Source organism: Helianthus annuus, chromosome 11 (assembly GCF_002127325.2).
Source record: "Helianthus annuus cultivar XRQ/B chromosome 11, HanXRQr2.0-SUNRISE, whole genome shotgun sequence".
NCBI lineage: Eukaryota > Viridiplantae > Streptophyta > Magnoliopsida > Asterales > Asteraceae > Helianthus > Helianthus annuus.
This window is the reverse complement of record NC_035443.2, coordinates 36,553,277-36,569,028: the sequence shown is the minus strand read 5'-3', so window position 1 is coordinate 36,569,028 and position 15,752 is coordinate 36,553,277.

The window sequence follows — 15,752 nt, the reverse complement described above, 5'->3', positions numbered from 1 at the left end:
TGTCTTATTGTATATATTGTTTTTTATTACTTTTTTGTCTTATTAAATTAATTATTTTTTATTAAAATCAGATTTTTTAATTAAAAAAATTTTAAATCTGATTTTTTTTTTTACAAAAAACAATTTTTGTCAGCATTTTTTTTACAAAAAACGTTTTTACGAGCCGTTTTTTACGCCCCGTTTTTAAGCCCGGTTTTACGCGCCGTTTTTTTTTTCACGCGTCGTTTTTTAACGCCCAGTTTTTACATATCATTTTACGCCCCCGTATTCACGCCCCGTATTTACGCGTCGTTTTATCACCCGGTTTTTTTACGAACCGTTTTTTACGCCCCGTTTTTACACGTCGTTTTTTGCACCCCGTTTTTTACGCGTTGATTTCTTTACGTGCCGTTTTTACACCACGTATTTACGCACCGTTTTTTTTACACACACGTTTCTAAACTTTTTTTACGGTTTTAAATTTTTTTACAAAAACATTTTTTACGGCTTTAGACTTTTATTTTACAAAAAAAAAAAATTACAAATTTTTTTTTTACAAAAACTTTTTAACAAAGAACAAAATTTTATACGAAAACTTTTTTACGCTTTTAACCTTCTTTTTTACAAAAACTTTTTTTTACACCCACATTTTTTAAACTTTTTTTTACATTTTTTACGAAAACTTTTTTACCAAAATTTTTTACAAATTTTTTTTATGTAAAAACTTTTTTACAAAAGACAATAAAGTGAAGAGAGAAATATTAAAATAACTTTAAAAAGAGGCTTTAAAATGAGAAAGATATGATTTGATGGTGTTGATTAAATGACTATATTACCTTTTTGGGTGTCATTATCTGATCGGTGGAGAGTGGTTCTCGCAACTAAGGGTGGTTTTCATTTTAGCGGCCCCCTATATATATATATATATATATATATATATATATATATATATATATATATATATGAGAAGGATCCGTTAGGAACCACCCTTTATTGCGAGAACCGTGAGAACGGATGTGAACACAACAAAAAGTACCCAAAAAAATAAAAAAAATTACCCAAACTTTTTTTTTTTTTTTGAAAAAATCGCTATATTTCGTCAATAAAAAAATTCAAAAAAAAATCGAGTAACAGTTATACATGCACATATGCATATGTGTCATTTCTTTGACAAATTCCGTAATTCATTGCAAATATTAGACAATTGCACTTTCATTTACACTACCATATGTAATACACTATTTTTACATTACCAATATTAGAAATGCACATGTGCATCTATATGTATCAACATTAAATAAGGTGTTTTGGTACACTACTTTGAATACACTTTCCCTTTCATCTACCATACCATCTATAATACACTACCATTACCTCCTACCATACATAATACAATACCATTACCTCCTACCATCCATAATACAATATCATTACCTATATTTTCACTTTATTACATGTATATATCAACACCATTTATACCATCCAATCAACATATTACATCATAAAGTGACAACTATAACCAAACCATCAACCACTAGGTGTAACTATCCAAAAAACATGTATATGGGCCTACTTCTCCATTCAAAATCACAAACTTTTTGTACCAAAACACATTATATCATGGTTATACACAATGATGCACATGTACATTTTGAATATTGGTAATGTAAAAAGTAGTGTATTATGGATGGTATTGTAAATTAAAGTGCAATTGTTTATTATTGATAATGTATTACGGAATTTGTTGAAGTAATGATACACATGCAAATGTGCATGGATAACTGTTACTCGAAAAAAAAAGTTTTTTTTTGTCACGAAATATAGCGATTTTTTTTAAATATTAAAAAAAATTTGAGTGTTTTTTTTTTATTTTTTTAGATTTCATTTTGTGTTTACATTGGTTCTCGCGGTTCTCACAATAAACGTTCTTCTTAAATCAATCTCCACCATTCATCAAAAAATTCTATGGTTGAAATATAATGTTACATAAAACAACCTTTCTGATCATGTAACAGACTGACCAAAAGATCGGGTATGTTCATCGGTTATATATATAAATATATATATATATATATATGGTAGGGATCTTAAGAGAAGTCCACCCTATTTAAGAAGCATTTTGGACCACTTATTTTCCTAAGCTTTTCGTAATACACACATACATATGTGTGTATTACGAAAAAATTAGGAAAAATGTGTGGTCCAGCATACTTCTCAAGTTTCTCAATTTAATTTGCCTAGTGCTTCTCACACGATCCTAACCATATATATATATTGGGAGAGGGTCATGAGAAAACTACATTTAAATGAGAAAACTAGAAAACTAACTAAAAAAGCCTAAAAAAAGCTAAAAAACTTACCAAAATTTGTTTAAGGGTTTATCGCCACAGTCACAAGACTTGGATGTATGCATTTTCACAATACTACATAGATGTTTGTATCAGTATGGCATGCATTTATTCCACAAAACATAATTTTGACTTAAACTGTGTTTTACTTCAATACCTTGTTTTGTGCATTTTTATATGTGGTTTAGTTGATATATTTTCACTTGCCATACATGATATTTGTTTACACATTACATTTGACATATACATTTTGATATTGGTTTACACATTACATGATTGACATTTTGATAATAGACATTTATTCACACATAAACATTTGACAATTGGTTTACATGGGCAATTTACATTGGTGGATTGTTTGGGTAAGTGATTTAAGTAACGAGACGTGCGTAATATGGTACAAGCATGGTGGATACGCTGCTGGTACTTCCTATATATAAGTGCTTGTATGATATTACATATCGTAGCATTATTTAAATCATTTCAATTTAGACATATAATATTTTACGTAAATAACATATTTTTCACAAGTCATTATTTTACAAACAGTTTATTTTATACAACTTATTTTACTTGGTTATTTAATTAACCATACATCTTTCTTTTATATAATCTGACATTTTTATCGAGTTTTTATATGATTTATAAAAGAAAACACTTAACAAGATTCATGACCAATTTTTATTAAACATTTCTTCAAAGCTAAGTCATGAATCCTATTTTCCTAAAACCTATGTATCTCACATGCATTTTTATGCTGACGTACATATTTTTACATGTGTTTTCAGGAGCTATTGCTTAGGATGTTCGTGACACACTAGGGCGGACCTGTGCCTTATAGACTTAAAAAATGAAGCTAGAACTAGTTTAATTTTGTTATGTACTCTCGTTTTCTTTCGTTTAAGACAATGTAACTCTAATGTTTGATAAATAAAACATAACTTTAAATGCCATGGTTGTGAAACAATAATTCTGTTACAACAATCCCCGACGTTTCCGCCACGATTTGATGTTTTACGTGGTCGGGGTGTGACAGAAGAGTTGGTATCAGAGCCAATGGTTATAGGGAATTAGGTTATTTGTGATGCTTTGACCTAGACTATAACCTTTCTAGGACCCCCAACACCAGCTATCTTGTGTTTAGATCATAAAACATGCACTTCGCCTATCCTTAGGTGATTACCAAAACAAGAACCCAATTTTTCGAAACGATTTTTGAAAATTAATCATATGTTTTTAAATAATTTATTATATGGTTTTGAACCCTTGGATTTTTCAGAATGATTTTGAAATTTTAATCATTCACTTTTGAATGATTCTTTTGGCCTTGTGCCTTACAAGTTTTTCAAAATCTTGTCAAAGTTTTGGGTTCTAAATAATGTGAACACGTGTAAACTGGAAGGGTGAATGCCTGTACCCTGAGTTTTCTGTCTAAGGCTAGAGTATTCGTACAAATCCACATAATCGGACCAGTCACTCTTACCTGGGAACTCTTGGGGTGAGTCTTCACTTATAGGCGAGCATGTCTTCACGATACATTATTTTTAACCCATTTACTTTGATTAGTCACTGTGTGTCGTTTGTTTGCTTTGTGATACGGACGAATGACCACCATCATTCTTTTTGTCGATTTTGTTTCATCTCATTCTTTTCGTCTAATCATCTCACTCGTTTCCTCTCATGTTTCCTCTTTTAGAATGCCTCCTCGACGCGAAAATCCTCTATCAAATGCTGAAATGGCAGATATCATGGCGCAGCATATGGCTGTTGTACTCCCAGACATTATTGCTCAGGTGAACCAAGCCAACAACAACCAAAATGCTCCATGCAATTTCAAAAGTTTTAATTCGGCTAAACCACTCAAGTTTAGTGGTTCTGAAGGGGCAATTGGGCTCCTACAGTGGTTCGAGAGCATTGAGAGTACATTTCGACATGTTTAGTGTCCTGAAAATCGGAAGGTCGAGTTTGCTTCAAGTGTATTTCAGAAGAGGGCTCTTACATGGTGGAACGGGGTTATGAGAGACCGTGGTGCTGAGGTTGCGTTAACACATACATGGGCTGAACTTAGGGCTCTTATGATGAGGGAGTTTTGTCCTCGTCATGAATTGAGGGCTTAAGAAAGGGAGTTCGATGACTTAAAACAGGATAGTGGTGAGCACCGGGCATACACTGACAGGTATGAGGAGTTGAGTTTACTTTGCCCTACCATGGTTACCCCACTCGAGAAAGCTATCGAGAGGTATATTGATGGCTTACCTGACTCTGTTCAAGACATCTTCATTGGTAGTAACCCTACCACAGTTCGTCAGGCAATTGAGTTAGCAGCGACATTGACTGAGTCGCAGGTTCGAAAGGGTAAACTACATAGGAAAGGAGACAAGGGCAAGAAACAATCAACTGACAAGGGTGAAGGTAAGAAGGGTAAAAACAAGAAGGGTAAGGGTTCGGGTTCTGTGAAGGGGTCAAGGAAGCGTAAGGCTTCCCAAAATTTTGCTATCACTGCCCAACCGAATCAAGCAACTCCCAATCAGCCTGCACAGCCTCCAGCAAAGAAGCGGTATGCGGGGAATGCACCTTTGTGCAATAGATGCAATAGTCACCATCAGCCGCAACTTCCGTGTCGTTTCTGTACTAACTGTGGAAAGTCAGGTCATCTTACTGAGGTCTGTCGTTTTGCTCAGAACCAGGCTGCTTGTAATCCAGCTCAGCAGGCCGCCCAACCGCCTGCTCAACAACAAGCACAAGCTGCACGACCTCATTTTCCTCCTGGTTCGTGCTATAATTGTGGAGACCTGACCCACTATCGAAACCAGTGTGCAAGGCTGGTTAATGGGAATCCGAATCAAGCTCAGGCTCGTGGGCGAGTCTTTATTATGAATGCACAAGAGGCGCAGGCAGACAACAAGGTGGTGAACGGTACGTTCTTTGTTAACAATCAGTTTGCTTCTATTCTTTTTGATTCAGGTGCCGATAAGAGTTTTGTGTCATTGTCTTTTGAGCCATTGCTTCGCGTGTCTAGAACGAAACTAGGAAAGCCTTTGACAATAGAAGTTGCTAGTGGTGAACCCGTTGTTCTTGATTCTGTTCTTCGTAACTGTCAGTTGAACCTTAATAACCATCTTTTTCCTATTGACCTCACGCCAATGCAACTTGGGAGTTTCGACGTTATGGTGGGTATGTATTGGTTAGCCAAGCATCACGCAGAGGTAGTTTGTTTTGAGAAGATTGTTCGTGTTCCTCTCTCGTCAGGTGAGATCCTACAGGTTCGTGGTGAGAAACCTACTAGTAGCCTCAAGCTCATGTCTTTCTTTCAAGCTTGAAAGTATCTACGAAAGAACTACGTGGCTTTCTTGGCACATGTTGTAGCAGATAAAGGCAAGGGTAAGTCTATTCAAAATATCCCTGTTGTTCGGGATTATCCTGAATTATTTCCTGAAGAGTTACTTGGGTTACCCCCAGCGCGCCAAGTCGAGTTCCGTATTGATCTTGTACCAGGTGCAAATCCTATTGCCAGATCTCCATATCGTCTTGCACCGTCTGAGATGCAAGAATTGTCTAAGCAGCTTCAAGAGCTTTCTGACAAAGGTTTTATTCATCCTAGCTTTTCACCTTGGGGTGCTCCTGTCCTTTTTGTCAAGAAGAAGGATGGATCTTTCAGGATGTGCATCGATTACCGTGAGCTTAATAAGCTTACCATCAAGAATCGATATCCCCTACCTCGCATTGATGATCTCTTTGATCAGTTACATGGTGCTACTTGTTTCTCGAAGATTGATCTTCGTTCTAGGTATCATCAACTTCGTGTGCATGAAGAAGATATTCCTAAAACAGCTTTCCGCACTCGTTATGGGGATTATGAGTTCACAGTTATGCCATTCGGTTTAACTAATGCTCCTGTTGTTTTTATGGACTTGATGAATAGAGTCTGCAAGCCTTATTTAGATAAGTTCATCATTGTTTTCGTTGACGACATCTTGATTTATTCTAAGACGCAAGCTGATCACGAGCAACATCTTCGTCTTACTCTGGAACTCCTAAAGAAAGAGCAACTTTTCGCCAAATTCTCCAAGTGTGAATTTTGGCTTAATGAAGTTCAATTTTTAGGACATATCGTCAACGAACAAGGTATTCATGCAGATCCCTCCAAAATCAGTGCGATTAAGGATTGGGATACGCATACCACTCCTACTGAGGTTCGTTCTTTTCTTGGTCTCGCGGGTTATTACCGCCGCTTCATCGGAAATTTCTTGAAGATTGCAGTTCCTCTAACTGCTCTAACTCAGAAGAACAAACCCTTTGAATGGGGAACCAAACAAGAAGAAGCATTTCAGACCTTGAAGCAGAAGCTTTGTGATGCGCCTATTCTATCTTTGCCTGAGGGTAATGATGATTTTGTCATGTATTGTGATGCATCAAATTTGGGTCTTGGCGGTGTTCTGATGCAAAGGAACAAAGTCATAGCATATGCATCAAGGCAGTTGAAGATACACGAGAAAAACTACACCACTCATGATCTTGAGTTAGGTGCAGTTGTATTCGCTCTTAAGATCTGGAGACACTATTTGTATGGTACAAAATGTGTGGTTTTCACTGACCACAAGCGTCTTCAGCATATCTTCAATCAGAAAGAACTCAACATGAGGCAACGACGTTGGGTTGAACTTCTAAACGACCATGATTGCGAAATTCGCTACCATCCTGGTAAGGCGAATGTCGTGGCTGACGCTTTGAGTCGTAAAGAACGTGTCAAGCTTCATTGTGTTCAATCTGATATTCAAGCTCGATCTGATATCCAAGCCCGCATTTCTCAGGCTCAGCATACTTGTGTTTCACAAGGTTTGATGGGTAAGGAATTACCCTGTCACATTAAGCCTGATCTTGTACTTAAAAACAATGGGTCATAATATTTCATGGATCGTTTGTGGGTCCCAAGTCAAGATAATCTTCGCACCTTGCTTATGGATGAAGCTCATAAGTCTCGTTATTCTATTCATCCTGGTGCAGGCAAAATGTATAAGGATCTTCGTACCCAGTATTGGTGGCCTGGTATGAAGAAAGACATTGCCTTATACGTTACAAAATGCCTTACTTGTCTTAAGGTTAAGGCTGAACACCAACATCCTTCTGGTTTATTAGAGCAACCAGAGATCCCAGTTTGGAAATGGGAAAACATTGCAATAGATCTTATTACCAAACTTCCGCGCGCAAAGAAAGGTCATGATGCCATCTGGGTAGTTGTTGATCGTCTTACAAAGTCAGCGCATTTCTTGCCAATCCGCGAAGATCTATCTGCTGACAAGCTTGCTAAAATCTATGTGGATGAAATTGTGGCTAGACATGGTATTCCTTTGAACATTATTTCTGACAGAGATGCTCGATTCTCGTCTCGTTTTTGGAGAACCATGCAATCTGCTATGGGGACCCAACTTAATTTGAGCACAGCTTATCATCCGCAATCTGATGGCCAAACTGAAAGAACAATCCAGACTTTGGAGGATATGCTTAGAGCTTGTGTGATCGATTTTGGTGGTAGTTGGGATTCACATCTCCCATTGATTGAATTCTCCTACAACAATAGTTATCACTCCAGCATCAACATGGCTCCTTTCGAGGCTCTCTATGGTCAAAAATGTCGTTCACCAGTTTGCTGGAATGAGATCGGTGAGGCTCAGCTTACTGGACCTGACCTCATTCTAGAGACAACAGATAAGGATAAGAAAGTTCGCGATAACCTTCAGACAGCTCGAAGCCGTCAAAAGAGTTGCACGGACCGACGACGCAAGCCCTTGGAATTTCAAGTCGGTGATCGAGTATTACTTAAGGTCTCACCTTGGAAGGGTGTGATCAGATTTGGAAAGACAGGAAAACTTGCACCTAGATACATTGGACCATTCAAGATCGTTGAAAGAATCGGTAAGGTAGCCTACAGACTTGAGTTACCTCCTGAACTTGGAAACGTTCATCCAACCTTTCACGTCTCCAATCTCAAGAAGTGTTTAGCTAATGAGAACCTCCACATACCACTTGACGAAATTCGTGTTGATAAAACACTGCATTTTGTTGAGAAACCTGTGGAAATCATGGAACGTGAGGTTAAGTAGCTCAAACGCAAGCGCATTCCTTTGGTCAAAGTTCGCTGGGAATCTAAAGTTGAGTTTACTTGGGAACTTGAAGATCAAATGAAGGCAAAATATCCACATCTTTTCTCACGAGTTTCCTCTAAACAAATTTCGGGACGAAATTTCCACAAGTAGGGAAGACTGTGACACCTGTGTCTGTAATCAATGTAAACAGTTCAAGTTATCAATGAAACAATGTTATTTGATCCCAATATTTGTTTGTTTATGTTTGACATTTTTTTATGTTCTGATTTTTTGTTCAATTTCAAACTCTATATCGCTTTCTGGAGTGTTATACGCAAACTGGTGCGTAAACGTAATCAGTTTAACGCAACAAATACTCCGGAACATAAATTTATGCTTAACATACCTTAAAATTCCTTTACATAACTTAGAAATAAGTTTTGAAGGCTTTGGTATGGCAAAATCAAGTTTATTCGCTTATAGGGACTAAATTCGACAAACTGCGAAAGTATGCCGATTTGAACTGTAACGAACATTCCGGAACATGACCATAAGTTAAACATACCCTAAATATCCTTTACATAGCTTAGAAATAGGCTTTGAGGGGTTCGATGTGCTAAAATAAACTATTTGGTCATTCAGGGACTAAAAGCGTCAAAAAGTGCATAAGTTTGCACTTTCGCGCATATCTTACGTTCTGAATACATCCGGACATCCAAAAATTTATGTAAGCATTAAAATATTTTATTTTAGTGTTTGGTATAAGAAAAATCCATTCGTCGCGCAATTTGGATCGTTTTTCGCGTTCGTGCGTATTTCGTCGTAATTAAGCGAATAACGCAACCGTACGACCAAACGAACCGACATCTGAGATATTTTTAGCATGTTTAATGTTCCCTATACTTTAGCTTCATTTTAGATCCTTGAAATGGGATTAACGGGGCTTAAACGTGTCAAAACTGCATCAAAAACCATGTTTTGCACATTCAGGGACCAAAATTGACAATCTGCCATAGTTATCTTAGGAAGGGACCAAAGTTGAAAATCTGATTTCCAGCTTGTTCCAGCTGTTCCCCTCATTTTCACATGGTTTTAATGAAACTAGGGGCTTGTTTTGGGGTACCCATGGTATTCTAAAACCATGGGCACACATGTAAGGTCCAGATCAAAGCTCAGTTTTCGATGAACGATCTTAACAGTTCTATGAAATCTATAAATACCCCCACCCCCTTTGCTTCAAACCCACACCTTTGATCTGATTTGGCTCTCTAAGTTGGAGTATTTACTTCATACCTGAGAGTAATCGGATCAAAGCTTTCGTTCTTGGACTCGTTGTATGTATTCTTTCGTTCTTTTACGTTTTTAGGTTGAAAGTCAAACTTGGTTGACTTTCCGCATTGACCAGTTTATGGTCAACGCGAAGTTTGTTTGAACTTCATAACGTGAACGTAATCACGATGGTTATAGTCCCTAGTGACTATACCTACTGATTACCACGTTATCTAGGCTTAGTGACGAGTCGTAGTTTCGACCAAAATGCGTATTTTTGCGTATTTTATAACCAAACTACTTTTGGGTATCAAGACCCTTTGTCTTGATATCAAACTTGTTTTCAAAACCTCGTTAAACATGTTTTAACATGTTTAACTCGTCACTTTTTGATTTGTGCTTATATAGGGTCGTAAGGTAAGCGATCTAATTAATCGCTTATACTTTCGAACCCGACCCATTGGTCGATCATTAGGATCCGACCAAACACATTAGGTAACCATAGTTGTATAGGGAATAACCTTCCGAGGTTATACCTTATGGTCACTTCGTTTAAGTAGTTATATGATAGGTAGTTTATATGCCTTAGGAAAATTACCAAAATGCCCTTTTTACGCCAAAATTCATTTTAAGCATATGTAACATAATTTTTTATATCTAAACTGATTAGACAACAATATTAGACATGTTAAGGCATATTTTACTTGTCATAGAGCTAGTTAGGCGGTCCGAAAGCGTTTTACGCGAACGACGCGTTAAAGCAGCGTAAGCTACCTAAACGAATCGTAATGGGCCGTAAGCACTTAGGATAGGTTCCGTTTTAGTATGTAGGCTTTGTTAAACCATATTGCATGAGTTCTTACACTTATTTGGTTTACGAACCCTCATGCTACCCGATCCTCCGATTAGGTTCGTTTATTAACATAGATACCTATATTAGGTGCCGTTTGATTTCGTGATCTTCTAGCATTGCTTGGTGGTTATCTAGGACTATTGAGCAATCTCAAGTGAGTACATAGTCCCCTCTTTTACTGTCTTCCAAACATTTTGGGGTGAAACACATGTGCCTACTTGTTACTTTCATGCTTTCCATGTTTTCATATCATATGCTTGTTATGTTCATTAGTACATTTATAGTACATGATTTCATTGTGTTTTTGCTATGTATGTCCTTTGTTGCATACCTAGTACATTTGATTTACATTACATTTCACGCTATGTATGTCCATTTAGTGCATACCTAGAGCATTGTTTTACATTACCTTTTCATGCTATGTATGTTCATCATACTTAGTACATTTGTTTTACATCACATGCTATGTATGTTCATCATGTTTAGTACATTTATTTTTCATCACATGCGTACATTTTGGTATGACATTTGGATTGTTTAAATGGGACCAAAATACATTCATTAACATTGACCACGCCGTTCGTTAGTAGGTAGTGGTACCATAGGAATTGACAACTCCCGTTCCTGACATCCTTGGTATGTTTGGATGGAAGGAATGACCGAATTCGATAAACATAACTCAGATAAACCTTTAATTTGTTTAAGGGTTTATCGCCACAGTCACAAGGCTTGAATGTATGCATTTTCACAATACCGCATAGATGTTTGTATATAGCATGCATTTATTCCACAAAACATAATTTTGACTCAAACTGTGTTTTACTTCAATACCTTGTTTTGTGCATTTTTACATGTGGTTTAGTTGATATATTTTCACTTGCCATACATGATATTTGTTTACACATTACATTTGACATATACATTTTGATATTGGTTTACATATTACATGTTTGACATTTTGATAATAGACATTTATTCACACATAAACATTTGACAATTAGTTTACATGGGCAATTTACATTGGTGGATTGTTTGGGTAAGTGATTTAAGTAACGAGGCGTGCGTAATATGGTACAAGCATTGTGGATACGCCGCTGGTACTTCCTATATATAAGTGCTTGTATGATATTACATATCGTAGCGTTATTTAAATCATTTAAGTTTAGGTATATAACATTTTACATAAAGAACATATTTTTCACAAGTCATTATTTTACAAACAGTTTATTTTATACAACTTATTTTACTTGGTTATTTAATTAACCATACATCTTTCTTTTATATAATCTGACATTCTTATTGAGTTTTTATATGATTTATAAAAGAAAACACTTAACAAGATTCATGACCAATTTTTATTAAACATTTCTTCAAACCTAAGTCATGAATCCTATTTTCATAAAACCTATGTATCTCACAGGCATTTTTTTGCTGACGTATCTATTTTCACATGTGTTTTCAGGAGCTGTTGCTTAGGATGTTCGTGATACACTAGGGCGGACCTGTGCCTTAGAGACTTAAAAAAATGAAGCTAGAACTAGTTTAATTTTGTTATGTACTCTCGTTTTCTTTCGTTTAAGACAATGTAACTCTTATGTTTGATAAATAAAACATAACTTTAAATGCCATGGTTGTGAAATAATAATTCTGTTACAACACTCCCTGACGTTTCCGCCACGATTTGATGTTTTACGTGGTCGGGGTGTGACACCGACCAACCACCTCCCACCACCATCTTCATGAAGAGAGACAGAGAAATGAGAGATGAGGTAAACATTGGAGATGATGATGGTGACCGTCACTACGACAGCGGCGACGAAGACTAGCGACCACTGTCAGTCCTTCGTCTCTCAAACCTCTCAGATTGTTTTGGATTTGTGTGTTTGGTTTGAGTTTTGATTTGGGTTTTGTTTTAGGTGAAAATATGAAGCAGGAGGATGATATTTAAGAGAGATGATGGATGGAAATGTCTGATAAGTGTAGGATCGTGCGACCGACCCAAATGAGTCGTTCAGAGGAGTTTTACCCTGTTTCAGGTGCGGAAAACAAGAAACAGATGTAGAAATAGCTTGTAATTCACTTAACTCACTGATTGTATTGATCTAGCAGCGATTACATTCAAACCTCACACCGACGGCACTTCAGCATGGAATACAAGGCTCTAGCTACTGATTTCGCTCCTAAGTACCCTATATATAGGGTTCTGATTTCGCCCGAAGAGACACGAGGACATCTAGAGCAGAATCAGCTCTTGTAATTTCGGGCGAAATCACATATATGTGATTTCGGGTGAAATCACCTATAAGTGATGCTAGGAGCGAAATCAGCCTCTTAACTCTTAAACTCTCCAATTTTCTCGTAAAACGTGCCCTGATCTATACAATCTAGTCTAGACTCGATACAAGACGAAGTCGACCGATGTATGCACCAACAGACTCCCCCTCAGATGTTGACGAGTCTGACTGTGTCGAGTCTTCTCAAACTTCAGCCTTGATCAGCCTCTGGGCTTCACTCTCTCTTCTTCTTCACATCTTCTATTGACTCCCCCTTGCGATATGCTGGCATTCCTCTAGTTCTTCAGGATCGTTATCTAGCCTTCACAGGTCTATGATTGTTAACCTGGCTCAAGCTTTGTTCACTGAATCGAAACGTGGCTCAATCTCTATCTACAGAGTCCTCAGGTATCTGAATCTGGCTCTCAAAAACTTCTCAGAATCGAATGACCTGGCTCTTCAGAAGATTTATTCAAGATTGAAACTTGGCTCTAGTTCTGCTCAGGATCGATTACCCAGCTCATGCTAAACCTGCATAAACTCTACCTCAGAGTAACTATCACACTTTTCAGAAATAGAGACTTGCACCAACACTTACTCTTCCTCAGACCAAACAAAGATTTTGATGAACCAATTGTTGATTTAAAAACACGTTTGATGTTCAAGACACACTCCCCCTCAAATTTTGCTTATCATGTTCAGCACTCTGAATTTTGAAAATCAGCTTTTCAATACCAGTTGTCGAAAATCTTTTTGAGTTTTTCAAAATTTATGCTAAAACACACCGAAAATCTTTTTGGATTTTGAAAAGTAAAGAAATAAAAACATCAATTGTAAAGAAATGCAAAAATGAAATATTTACAAACAATATTTTTTGTGAGTTTGTGTAAGAGGATCATATCAGTTTTGAGACGAGTCATTAACACCGTTAAGCTTGATTACATTTTAAGCTCTAAACAATTCACCTAGATTGTCAGTATATTTGTCCACTTAAATTTTCACACAAAGTTCAATTGCTTCGAGATACAAGATTAATGTCTTTAATGACTTAAACTTATTTGCGTGTCCCACTACTTGAATATACTCCCGTATCCAGATCCCAATATTCAGTCTTACAGGTGAGTATACCACAGATGATATCTGTTCAGGGGTTAATTGCGAGGGCCGTGAGAGCTCAGGTCGATACTTCCGTATACGCAAAGAGATGACGGCTTCGACTTTTGGTGTGTCCCCTTTAGAGGATCTTTTGTTACAACAGCAATGACTATCAATTTTATTGTTTAATCAACTTGCTGAGGGCGATGCTGTGTTTCAAGCATTTGCAGAAAGTATTATCCGGGGACTAGGTCAGTATTTCCATACAGCAGAAGTCCCGGGATAAAACCCCAGATATCACTGAGCATAAAGACCTAGTATCTCAGAATAAGGGACCTTTCAAACAAGATTTCAGGGGTTACCTATATATCCAAGAAGTTGTTACCCACAGAATAAGCAAGTTTGAATTTTTAGGTTTATATCTCGTCACAATCTACTAAATGTGTAAAAACCTACTGGCATATCCTCAGTGAGATTGTTTATCACATTTTAACTTTTCAATTCCTTAGCATGTTGTGACAGTCCACTGATGTACTATCATTTCCTCTTTTTTCACAACAAAAAACTCAATTTTTGATTTTATAATGTTTTTGGCTTTTTAAATTTTCTAATATTTTTGGATTTTCTGAGATATTTTCTACTCCCCCTAAAATGCAAACACATTAAAGAAAATTTTAAAACACAACTAGACTCTTGACCCAATTGTAAAACAAAACTATACAGTAAGTTGACATCCGATATTGAATCACATCAATTCTCCATCTATATAGGCATAAACAATCAGAACTTCCCCTTTCAACAAACTATTTTCTCATTTAGATTTCAAAACACTTAAGTTTGTTTTAATCAAAATGATTTTTCCGGAAAATAAGTTTGTTTTTACCAATTGTAGGATAGTCATTAATAAATTCGGGGATATGGTTCATCATTTTGTTCAACAAATACTTGTAGTAAATCAAGTACAAATTAATGTCCCTGATATACCATATGCAAGTATGCACCCTTTGTACCAATTGTAAAAACCATCGCCATTGTCCAGTGTAGGAATAGAACATCTACACTAGATCATTTACCAATTTTAAGAACAAAATGCCGATTCCTGCTTCACACTTACCAACCTGGAAGCTTCGGCGTAGTCCTTTAACCTGTAAAAGTTTCAACAATTTTCAAATATTTCATAAAAACACTTTACAAGAATGATGCCGATTCCTGATCCACGATTACAAACTTGGGATCTCCGGCATAGTCCTAAAACTTCAAGGGAAAAGAATTTCCACCCAAGTCTTTTCAGACTTGAGGGTTTTCAATTCTTGCTCAGTAGGGTTAAAAGTTGCCTTTTTAGTTGCATAAAAATCTTTAACCCCTTTTGCTTTCCAATTAAGCATTTTCCCAAAAATTTTCTTAACATTCCCATTGAATGTTTTCTCGACATCAAACTCATTTTTCTCGGAGTAAAACTGATCCAAGATCTCAACCTTACCAACTTTCCTTTTAATTTCCTCAAATTTCAGTGATGGAAATTCATCATCATTAACTGAATCTTTTACCTCAACTTGTGGCTCTTCTGGCTTTGTGGAACCAGAATCATCGCCGACTTTCTCATCAACTTTTTTAACAACCCACACTTGGTTGTCTTTTCCTTTCTTTTTGTAAAGATTTTTCTTAGAACATTCACCAACTTCATAAATGGAATTTTCAAAAATTTTGATTTGTTCAGTTGGTTTTTCATCTTTTTCAACATCTTTTTCTTTTAACTTTTCAGAAACTCCCTGTTTTGTCTTGGCATTTTTCGGGCAGTTCCATGCAATATGACCAACTTCATTGCATTTGAAACAGGTGCGAGTCTCTCTTG